The sequence below is a fragment of the Eumetopias jubatus genome, unplaced genomic scaffold (genome assembly GCF_037043125.1).
Source record: "Eumetopias jubatus isolate StellerSeaLion01/CBP00866 unplaced genomic scaffold, mEumJub1_p1.0 scaffold_12, whole genome shotgun sequence".
Classification (NCBI taxonomy): domain Eukaryota; kingdom Metazoa; phylum Chordata; class Mammalia; order Carnivora; family Otariidae; genus Eumetopias; species Eumetopias jubatus.
In genome coordinates, this window is record NW_028274818.1 from 52,762,839 (window position 1) to 52,774,834 (window position 11,996).

Consider the following 11,996-nt stretch of genomic DNA (forward strand, 5'->3'; position numbering starts at 1 on the left):
ATCTTAAAAAAAAAAAACTGTTGGGGCACCTGGGTGGCTCAGGCATTAAGCATCTGCCTTCGGCTCAGGTCACGATCCCAGGGTCCTGGGATCGAGCCCTGTATCAGGCTCCCTGCTCAGCGGGAAGCCTGCTTCTCCCTCTCCCACTCCCCCTGCTTGTGTTCCCTCTCTCACTGTGTCTCTCTCTGTCAAATAAATAAATAAAATCTTAATAAATAAATAAATAAACTGTTTCTTGGTTTGCCTCTCTCTCTTTTCGTCCTTTGCTCATTTGTTTTGTTTCTTAAATTCCACATATGAGTGAAATCATATGGTATTTGTCTTTCTCTGACTGATTTATTTCACCTAGCATAATACTCTCTAGCTCCATCCACGTCGTTGCATCATGGCAAGATTTTATTCTTTTTGATGGCTCAGTAATATTCCATTGTAATGTGTGTGCGTGTGTGTGTGTGTGTGTGTGTGTGTGTACATCTTTTTTATCCATTCATCAGTTGATGGACATTTGGACTCTCTCCATAGTTTGGCTATTGTTGATAATGCTGCTGTAAACATCAGGGTGCATGTACCCCTTCAAATCTGTATTTTTTTATCCCTTGGGTAAATACCTAGTAGTGCAATTGCTGGATTGTAGGGTAGTTCTATTTTAACTTTTTAAGGAAACTCCATACTGTTTTCCAGTGGCTGCACCAGTTTGCATTCACACCAACAGTGCAAGAGGGTTCCCCTTTCTCTGCATCCTCGCCAGAGAACACAGGTAGTAATGTTGTTTCCTGTGTTCTTAATTTTAGCCATTCTGACAGGTCTGAGGTGATATCTCATCATGGTTTTGGGATTTTAATTTCCCTGATGATGAGTGATGTTGAGCATCTTTTTATGTGTCTGTTGGCCATCTGGATGTCTTCTTTGGAGAAATGTCTGCTCCTGTCTTTTGCCCATTTTTAAATTGGATTATTTGTTTTTTGGGTCTTGAGTTGTATAAATTCTTTATATATTTTGGATACCAACCCTTTATCAAATATGTCATTTACAAATATCTTCTCCAATTCAATAGGTTGCCCTTTAGTTTCATTGATCATTTCCTTCACTGTGCAGAAGCTTTTTATTTTGATATAGTCCCAAGGTTTATTTTTGCCCTTGTTTCCCTTGCCTCCAGAGACATATCTAGAAAAATGTTGCTATGGCCGATGTCAGAGACATCACTGCCTGTGTTCTCCTCTAGGATTTTTATGGTTTCAGGTCTTACATTTAGGTCTTTAATCCATGTTGAATTTATTTTTGTGTATGGTGTGAAAAGGGGGAAAAGATACATTCTTTTGAATGTATCTGACCAGTTTCTGCACATATTTAATGTATTCAATTTGGCAAGTTTTCATTACTTTTTTAAAAATGTAAAAAATGGTTAAAAAGTTACTCATTTTTAACAATGTAAAGAAACTATTGAAAGGGAACTCTATGTTTTAACAATGGAAAGAAAGTATATAGTCAAGGAGGGAGCCTGCCTCTGTGTTGATGTTGTGTCAGTCATTTTAACAGAGTTTTTGTTCCCTGATGCATTCCCACCCCAGCACACAAACAGAGCTTGGGCAGTGACCCCAAGTTCCCTTGAAGTACTTGCCACAGACCTAGAATTTAGATTTTGGACATATCAGAAATATTCCTTAAATACATATGTTTTGCAGAGAAGCAACTTCAAAAATTACAAATAACTTGCATGGTAAAGAGAGGAAAATTACCACTTTCCTCTTCTGAGTCAAGGGAAATCCACGCCCTATCCACAACCTCCCACCCTTCCCCCCAAGACATTTTTTAGTCCCTTTTCCCTTTGCTACATACAAAATAAGCTGCAAATTTGGAAAAAGAAAAAAAAAGTTTATGTCTAAGTTCTATTGGAGTCTACCTAACCTAAAAATAGAGTTATTAAATGAAAACCATTGTTGCTTTAGAATGTATTGAAAGATCCCTAACACTTCTCCAATTTCAGAAAGATTCTTACTACTCTTTAATTCTTTGATTTAATGACAATAACAATTTCTTGTGGAAGATCATTAGTTTATAATGTTTATACCTACCTACAATTTCAAACTCTATACCAAAATCCAGGTTTTCGGATTATTTTTAATAAAAAGTGTGTCCTGTGATTATATTCCTAATATCTTAGTTCATAAAGTAGATGGTTTGTAAATGGATGTCCACTGTGTCATTTTCTATGCTTTTTGGTATATTTTAAATTGCATAATAATTTTTAATTTAATTGCACCATCACTTTCTGCCTTACTTTGGATACATAATTTTCAATCTCTTTTATGGAATTAATATCTTTCTCTTCTGTGACCCCACAACACCTGGTACATACTTTCTTACAGCACCTGTAACACTTTCATACATTTAAAAATATTCATGACTACCTCCACTAGATTTTTCCCCTAATACCTAGACATTCAGTAAATGTTTATTGTATGAGTAATATACCATGAATGAACACATTCACAAATTTGTTTTAGAAATTACTGAGATGCTTGTCTTCTATTGAAACAGAGAGCTTAAATAATATAATAAGTTACTAAGTTTCCTACTAATTGATCATAGTCTTTCTTTGGTTGCAAGTGAACAAAAATGTTCTCTTCACAGAGAAAGCAAGCATTTAAAGAAACTCATATCTATAGTACAAGTAAGGATCTTTATCAGTAATTCTAATTTGTTAATAATCAAGATTTGACCTAACCATTTTATTAGAAGAAATATATTTAAGTCTCTATGCCAGTGACTCCTGACTGCTTGCTGCAACATCCATTTTCTCTTTCACCTTGGTAACAAAACCCCAAACTTACTCAAAATTAGAATGTGTATAGTTAAAAGACTACAATTCCTGATCTCCCTTGCAGTCACGTACTCTGACAAAGAGAAGGAACTGAGACATTTTCTTCAAAGAGAAAGAATGGGCTCTTCTCCTTTCTTCCGTCCTGCTACCTGGACCATAGATAGGATGGTTGAATCTAGCAGCCGTCTTGAACCAGAGTACAAGAGTGCACCATGGGAATGGTGAAGTGATGAACTGGAAGGATTTAGGTCCCTTATGACTTTGTAGAAGTTCCAACCAGCCTGAAATGCTGACTTCCAAAACTTCTTTTATAGAGAATGAAACCTTGTTTATGTAATGCATTATTATTATTTTTGGTTTTACTCACTATAGCTGGACCTAATTCTAAATAGTGCTGTTATTCCTAAACCTTATTTCAAATTCATACTCCTTAATTGATACCCATGATTTTAGAATAGAGAATTAACATAGTTTCATAATGGGGTGCCTGGGTGGCTCAGTTGGTTAAGCATCCAACTCTTGATTTCAGCTTAGGTCATGATCCCAGGGTTGTGAGATCCAGATCCAGCCCCACATCTGGCTTCTCACTGAGCATGGAGCCTGCTCGGGAATCTCTCTCCTTCTCCCTCTACCCTTCCCCCACACACATGCCCTCGCATGCATGCTCTGTCTCTGTCTCTCTCTCAAATAAATAGATAATAAAATAGTTTCATAATTACATAATTCCTTTAAAATTGATATTGTTTATTTGGATCTATCATATCTAGAAGGATAGCCGTTACAGAAAGTTTGGATGAGATTTTTGGTAATTCTTCATCTTGAAAACCATGGCTAAAAGGTATATTTTAATTTTTGTTTAAGTAATCTCTACACCCAATGCGAGGCTCTAACTTACAACCCCGAGATCGACAGTCTCATGCTCTACCAACTGAGCCAGCCAGGCACCCCTGAAAGGTATATTTTAAATACATTTTGGTTTGTTAATCTTCTCTGCATTTTTTCCCTACTTTAGGAGGACTGAATTTTTTCATTCAAATTTTACATTTATTTCTTCCATAGAGTTTTTTTCTACATTCATTTATTTCAGGATTCTACTGTAGTGATTGGTGAATGAAACCAATACTGAAATCATACAATTTTTATTTTATAAATTTGGGCTGGCAGTGTGTATTTCCTTCTAAGATTTGTACCTGCAAGTTCTGAAAGGTTTCCACTAACCGTACAGTGGAAAATCTGTGTATTTGTTACATTGAGCTAGTGTGACTTGAGAGATATAGTCAAAACATAACTGTTCTCTTGACATGAATTCAGAGGGTGAGTTTTTCCCCCTGTGACCAAGATGAAAATTCCAGCAAGTCTTACGACTTTTCTGCTCCCTTATCTTAAGAATCACTTTAAATCACAAAATTCAGCCTCAGTTTGACATTTAGAAAGGAAAGTCTTAGAGAAAAAGAATGTGGTCGGCTGTTTTCTCTCTTTCCTATTTACTTTCTTCCCTACTCAGTAGCTGCTGTGATGGAATCTCTGGATTGCAGTTCAGAGAGGGACTAGGGATAAGGGAGCAGAAAGGTCTTACATGGCTGGTACTACAGTGAGAACCTTGTACTTGCTGAGATTGGCAGATACTTAAAACTGATTCTTTGTCTTGTGGGAACTTTTGTGAGTTCCTCAGAGACTCATGCTTGGTCAATCAAGCTCTAACTTCTCCAACAACATCTGACACATTGACATATATTTTATTCCTGTTGGGGCTACTCCTCCCTTAGCTGCAGATTTTTTTGGATATCCACACCATACAGTTCTTTCTGTTAGAGCCCAATTGACATATCAGGCAGTTCTCTTGGGTAGAAGTCAAAAACATCTCTGGATTGGCTTTCTTCCCTGTGTGGTCCACGTCTGGTCTGTGGGAAGCTTTACGCATCATTTGTCCTGACAAATTCTGAGAGAGCTTACTGGTCCCAATGCAACTGGACATATCCTCTCCAACAACAACGAGCTTGCCAAGCCATCACTTTCTGGTCCTCTGGATTTTCCAGGGAGTCAGATATCAGTCCTTTATACCCTGTCTTTGTGACCATAGTGTTCTGGATAATCCTATAAGAATCCCTACTGTCAGGCCAGAGGTAAAAGGGCCAGCACCCTCCCCTGCTCTACCTTAGTGAGAGGGGTGTAGGATCCACAACATTGTTTTATCTAAAGAATACCACTTCACAAACTCAGTCTCACTTTCCACTGCCTGGCTCTTGTGGTTTTTAAGAACCATCTAACCAGTGGAAATTTGTTTTGAAATTTCTGCTGGGTGGTCTGGTACCTCACTCTGAAAAAAATCACACCTGTTGCATTGGAGAGCTCCTTTCAAAATTTTCTATGCAACTTCCTTGTTACATTTGTTGTAGCTTCAAGATGCAAGTAGCCAGACTTTTCAGAGACATGTTTAACTAAGAGAGAATTAGCAGTTTTCCAATAAATTATGCTTTAAAAATGAAATCCTTTAGTGGAATAACAGGAATATAAAATGATTTTTAAAAATCATCACAAAATAGGGAGCCTGGGTGGCTCAGTTGGTTAAGCGACTGCCTTCGGCTCAGGTCATGATCCTGGAGTCCCGGGATCGAGTCCCACATCGGGCTCCTTGCTAAGCAGGGAGTCTCCTTCTCCCTCTGACCCTCCCCCCTCATGTGCTCTCTCTCTCTCTCATTCTCGCTCTCTCAAATAAATAAATAAAATCTTTAAAAAAAAATCATCACAAAGTAGTCATTATGTGCAAAGTAAAAATTGGTATTTTTCTCTCTAAGCAGTAACTTTTACCAATAATTTATTTGAATTACTACATCCTCTTTCCCACTCCGCCATGAATACTTTCAGACCTAGGAAACCCTCCTTTAACAAACGCTGAATTCTTCATCCCAGAGTAAAAAAGTATTTGGAATAAAAATTTGGCTGCCCTCTTTAAAATCAAACACATCTTTGAAAATCAAAAGCCCTTCTAGATATGTGTAGTTGCTTCAGTTTGTGGAATAATTCCAATGACTGACTATATTACATAGCTTTCTATCGAATTACATTTCTACATATTTTAACTTTCTCTTATCCAAAAACTTTCCTTCTAAGTGGATAAACAGAAGAAAAGGAAAAGTATATGCACATAATAGATTTGTGTCCCTGACATGATTCCCTTATTACTTTTTTCTCTAACTGGAATAATATATGACCTTTACTTACCCCCAAAACTCTGCCTTTTGAGGGATATTACTTCAAAGCCTTCCCCTTCCTTCTTGACAAAGCTTTCCATATCATCTTCATTTGGTCATTTTAGTAGTAAACATTCCCATTCATTCTGAAGAAATATTCATTGAGTACTTCTTAGGTAGAATGCACTGTTCTCGGTACGGAGATACAGCAATAAACCTGAGAGAAAAAGTCCAGGATAACTTGTAGATACCCATAGAAAACACCAGCAGTGAAAAAATAAATAAACAGGGGCACTTGGGTGGCTCAGTTGGTTAAGCGTCTGCCTTTGGCTTAGGTCATTATCTCGAGGTCCTGGGATTGAGCGGGGAGTCTGCTTCTCCCTCTCCCTCTCCCTCCTCCCCGCTGCTTGTGCTCTGTCTCTGTCTCTGTCTCTGTCTCTCTCTCAAATCAATAAATAAAATCTTTAAAAAAATAAACAGACAGTATAATATAATGTCAGGTGCTGATAAATGCAATAAGGAAAAATAAAACCGTGTTGAATCACTATATTGTACACCTGAAACTAATATAACACTGTATGTTAACTAACTGCAATCAAAATAAAAACTTAAAAAACTAAAAAAAAAATTATTAAATAAAACATTGTAAAAGAATAGGAAGTGCCATTCTAGGTAAGGCAGTCGGGAGAGGCCTCTGTGAGGAAGTGTTAGAAAACCTATGATGTGAGGTCAGTTAATACAAATAGTCTGAGTTGGCAGAGTCCTTGGTGTGCTCTAAGAACAGCAGAGAAGCCAGTATGACTGGGGCCAATGATTGAAAGAAAAGTGGTAGGAGGGCACCTGGGTGGCTCAGTTGTTAAGCGTCTGCCTTCGGCTCAGGTCATGATCCCAGGGTCCTGGGATCGAGTCCCGCATCGGGCTCCCTCCTTGGCGGGAAGCCTGCTCTCCCTCTCCCACTCCTGCTGCTTGTGTTCCTGCTCTTGCTATCTCTGTCTCTGTCAAATAAATAAATAAAATCTTCAAAAAAAAGAAAAGTGGTAGGAGATGAGATTGGGGGAGTGGGAAGAGCTAGCTAGTGGCCAAGATGATAGAGGGCCTTCGTAGACCATGGCCCAACTTTAGAAGTACAACTTAGATTTCATTCTATGTTGATGGAAAACCATTTTAAGTAGAGAAGTGACAAGATTGGTTCTATGCTTTAAGAAGATCAATGTGGCTGTAGAGTTGAGAACTGACTATGGAGGAACAGGAGTAGAAACATGGAGACCATTTAGAAAACTAGTTTAGAAGACCAGATAAAAAGGATGGAAGCTTGAAAGAGAGGCGTACTGAGAGAGGTGGGAAGAGGTGACTGGATTCTGGATGTATTTTGGAGATAGAACCAATAGGATTCACTGATGACCTGAGAGTTAAAAAGGAGTCGGGGCTGATTTTAGGAGTTTGACTCAAGCAATTAGGTAAATGGTGGGAACACTAGGAAAGGGAAAAATGGAGTTGGAGGACTGTAAATAATCTAAAGTTGGATTTTACATTTTAAGTTTGAAAGCTATTAGCCATCCAAGTGAACATTTTGACCTTAAAATTAGATATATGATCTTGGGTATAAGCTAGAGAGAGAGCGAGATGAGTCTCAAAGACTCATCAACATATAGTTTTCCTTAAAAAAAAGAAAAGAAAAGAAAAACAATCTCAAACTTACAGGAAAGTTGCAAGTACAGCATAAACCACTTCTTTCCTTAGTCATTTGAGTCAATGTTGACTCAATAATGACCCAGTGAGAATGCTACTCCATACCCCATCACTTCCTAATACTTTAGTGTGTTCTTCCTGTTTAACCACAATAAAACCATTGAAATCCAGAAATTAAGACTGCCATATTACCAACATCTAATCCTAATGACCTTTATATCAAAAGGATTTAGGGGTGCTCGTGTGGTGCAGTTAAGTGCCGACTCTTGGTTTCAGCTCAGGTCATGATCTCAGGGTCATGAGATCAAGCCCCGCATCAAGCTCCGTGCTCAGTGCTGAATCTGCTTAAGATTCTCTCTCTCTTTCTCCTTCTGCCCCTCCTGCTTGTGCTCTCTCTCTCTCTAAAATAAATAAATAAATCTTAAAAAAATAAAAGATTCAGTTCAGAATTATGTTTCTTTAGTCTTTTTCATTCTGGAACAGTTTCTTACTCTTTCCTTGATTTTCATGACCTTCCTACTTTTTAAGATTACAGGGAAGGGAAAGGAACTGAAAGAAAGAAAAGGGAAAGAGTATATGTATATGGTTTGTAAAGCTTATGAAACTGGCTGAGGTCTCCCAGGGAATAAGGACAAATAAAAGAGAACTGAGTCTTAGGGAACCCCAACTTTGACATTCACTTGTCAAAAAAATGAGGAGGAACCAACAAAGTAGATTGTGAAGAAGGAGCCAAAGAAATGGGGGAAACCAGGAGAGGGAAGTTTTTTGGAGGCCAACATATTATGTATTCCAAAAAGATCAACTATGTTGAATACTACTAAGAGGTAAAACATGATGAAGACTGAGAACCCAGCACTGAATTTAGTGATATGGTGGGCAATGGTAGACGTGGTGAGAGTATTCACAGTGGAATGATGAGGGCATAAAGCCTTATTGCAGTGAATTCAAGACTGAAAGATGATTACATGGGGACAGCACATTTATAAAATTTTCTTTCCAGTTTTATCCTATAAAGAGGATTAAAGAAATGGGGCAGTGTCTAAAGAGGGATGAGAGATCAAGAGAGGGTTTCTTTTATTAAATTAGAGATATTAAATGTATTTCTTTTCTTTCCTTTTTTTTTTTAGTAGGCTCCACACCCGCATGGAGCCCAACACCGGGCTTGAACTCACAACCCTGAGATTAAGACTTGAGCTGAGATCAAGAGTTGGATGTTTAAACAGCTGAGCCACCCAGGCGTGCTATTAAATATATTTCTATGTTAGTGTTAATGATCCCACAGAAAGAAGAAATCTGATACAGGAAAAAGATAGGATAATTTTAGAAGTGAAGTTCTTGAGCAGGCAAAAGGGGATGGGACCCAGAGCACAGGAGGGGTTGGATTCAAACAGCAACAGGAACAGTTCAGCCTTCCTAGTTAAGAGGGAAGGTAAGATGCAGGGAGTGGGTAGAATTAGTGGTGAGAAGTTGTGAAAGTTCTCTGCTGACTGCTTCTTTTTCCTCAGTGAAATAAAAAGCGAAGTCATCAGCTAGGATGGAGAAGAGAGGAAGAGGCTGGAGAGGAATGGCATCATCTGGAAAAGTGGGTAAGTCAAATGACTAGGGAAATGGAAAGAATGGCTGGACAACATTGAGAACCCACTTGAAACTTGAGGTCACAGTTTTAAAGTAAGTCCATTCAGCATGATAATTTTTTTTCTCCGGTTGATTAGACTGAGTAGTTGGGAAGTTGTATTATACCAGGAGTTTTGCCAAGCAAGTACCAATGGAGAAAAGGGTGAGGGTGTTGAGGGCATAAGCTATGAGTGCTCACAGTATAAATCATCTCATGAAAGAGTTTATAAAACATTATCCACACAATATTTAAAATGTATTTTAATAAAAAATTAAAATATTTATAAAGTAGTTTCACCAAGTAATGTGTGTGTATATATAAAACACATAAATATATAAATAAAATATTATCTTCTTAACTATAATTGCCAATCACATTTGGAGACAATATCATTCATATGCACAAGAATTACAAATAGTAAATAAATTTCAGAAATCGATATTATTGTCATCATCAATATTTTCACTATACAAATATGGGCTCTATAAAAAATGGCTCTTGTTCCTTATCTCAGAACTGAATACAGTTTAGGAAATCCAGAGCTAAATTTTTCCCTTTGCATCCAGGAGGCAATTAACTTTTTTTTTATTATGTTATGTTAATCACCATACATTACATCATTAGTTTTTGATGTAGTGTTCCATGATTCGTTGTTTGCGTATAACACCCAGTGCTCCATGCAGAATGTGCCCTCTTTAATACCCATCACCAGGCTAACCCATCCCCCCACCCCCTCCCCTCTAGAACCCTCAGTTTGTTTCTCGGAGTCCATCGTCTCTCATGGTTCGTCTCCCCCTCTGATTTCCCCCTCTTCATTTTTCCCTTCCTACTATCTTCTCTTTTTCCTTTTTTTTTTTTTAACATATAATGTATTATTTGTTTCAGAGGTACAGGTCTGTGATTCAACAGTCTTTTTTTTTTTTAAGATTTTATTTATTTGAGAGAGAGAGAATAAGAGACAGAGAGCACAAGAGGGAAGAGGGTCAGAGGGAAAAGCAGACTCCCCACTGAGCAGGGAGCCCGATATGGGACTCGATCCCGGGACTCCAGCATCATGACCTGAGCCGAAGGCAGTCGCTTAACCAACTGAACCACCCAGGCGCCCTGTGATTCAACAGTCTTACACAATTCACAGCGCTCACCATAGCACATACTCTTCCCAGTGTCTATCACCCAGCCACCCCATCCCTCCCACCCCAGGAGGCAATTAACTTAAGTGTTTTGGTCCACTTCACCTCTGCTCTGTCTTGAGGCACCAACAGTTCTAGTAGCTATTAGTTCAGTAGTTTTATTATCTCATTCCAAAGATAGTGTAACTAATCCAATAGGGAAATCCATTGGTACTGACTATGTGAAAATAGTTACATGTGTATCACACATGGCTCCATTTTTGATATCCAGATGTGCCTAAGGCCTCAGTCCCTTTCAGAACGGGATGGGTCAAGATCTTTGTATGTATATTCATTCATCCCTTCACAATTAATTGAACATTATCTTGTGTTGGCTTAGTTGGGGGAAGTAAAAATAAATATGCTGTGCTTTCTGCTGTCAAGAGGTTTTCTCAACAATAGGCCAGATGAGACATGCACATGAAGAATTCTGTAAAGCAGTTTGTGGTGAGTGTTATGTTGTTGATACCAGGTGAATGCTATAGTTTATAGAGTTAGAGAAGGCATGGTGTTTGAACTGGGACTTGAAGGATGGCAGAATTTTGAAAGGGAGAGAATAGAATAAGAAAGCATTCCAGGCAGAAGGTGTGGCATGAGCAAAAGCAATGGACGGTAAGGAGGAAAAAATGGGTGGAAAGAATAACATGCTTTAGATATCATTGACAGTAAGACCAAAAATCCACTCGATAAACTTTAGATAAAGTAGTATCTATTTAAAGAGAAATCCTCACGGACTCAAGAATGGGCAGGAAGTTTATCTGGGCCCCACAAATGTGTGGAACCGGGAACTGGAAAGTTAAGAAGCAAGGTTAATCTTTCCTTCATTTCTATTTTTCATTGCCTACTTCTTTTCTCTCTGTCTCTCTCTCCCTGGTGTGTCAGTTTGGGGCCTCCAAAAAATAAACACCAAGATATGCACATAGCAGAAAAAAAAAAAAAAACACCCTATCTCCTAACACTAGTTCCCAACAATTTATCAAGAAGAGCCTCTGTGATCCATTTCCAGTTTCCTGGAATGGAGAATTAGAATGACACCGTTTGGGTCAAATATCTACACAGCCGTTGCTAGGGAGTATGAAGTTGAATGGTACCAACACGGAAACTAGGCCCATTGTACAGAAGGGGCTGAGGATAATGTGCAGTTTGTTAAGAAGGAGGGTAGGCAGAGGGATAGAGTCATCTCTGTTTTCAAAAATACTTGAGTTGGAATACAAAGATCTGGGTTTGAATCACAAATCTGACATATATTACCTATGTTATTTTCTTAGTTAAGAGTTCCTCCGTGTATATGGTGCTTCCTCATCTGTTAAAGGAGAATTAATAATACTTTACAGGGCAATTACAAGAATTAAGCAATATAATAAATATGAAAACACCTTGAAAATTTTAAAGCCCTATACAAGAACAAAGGGCAGAAAGATTAAAGAAAGAACAAGTAGTCCAGATTCGATAAATCAGGGTTTTTATTTTAATAGTGGAATGCATGCTGAATTCAAGCAAAGAATATGGAG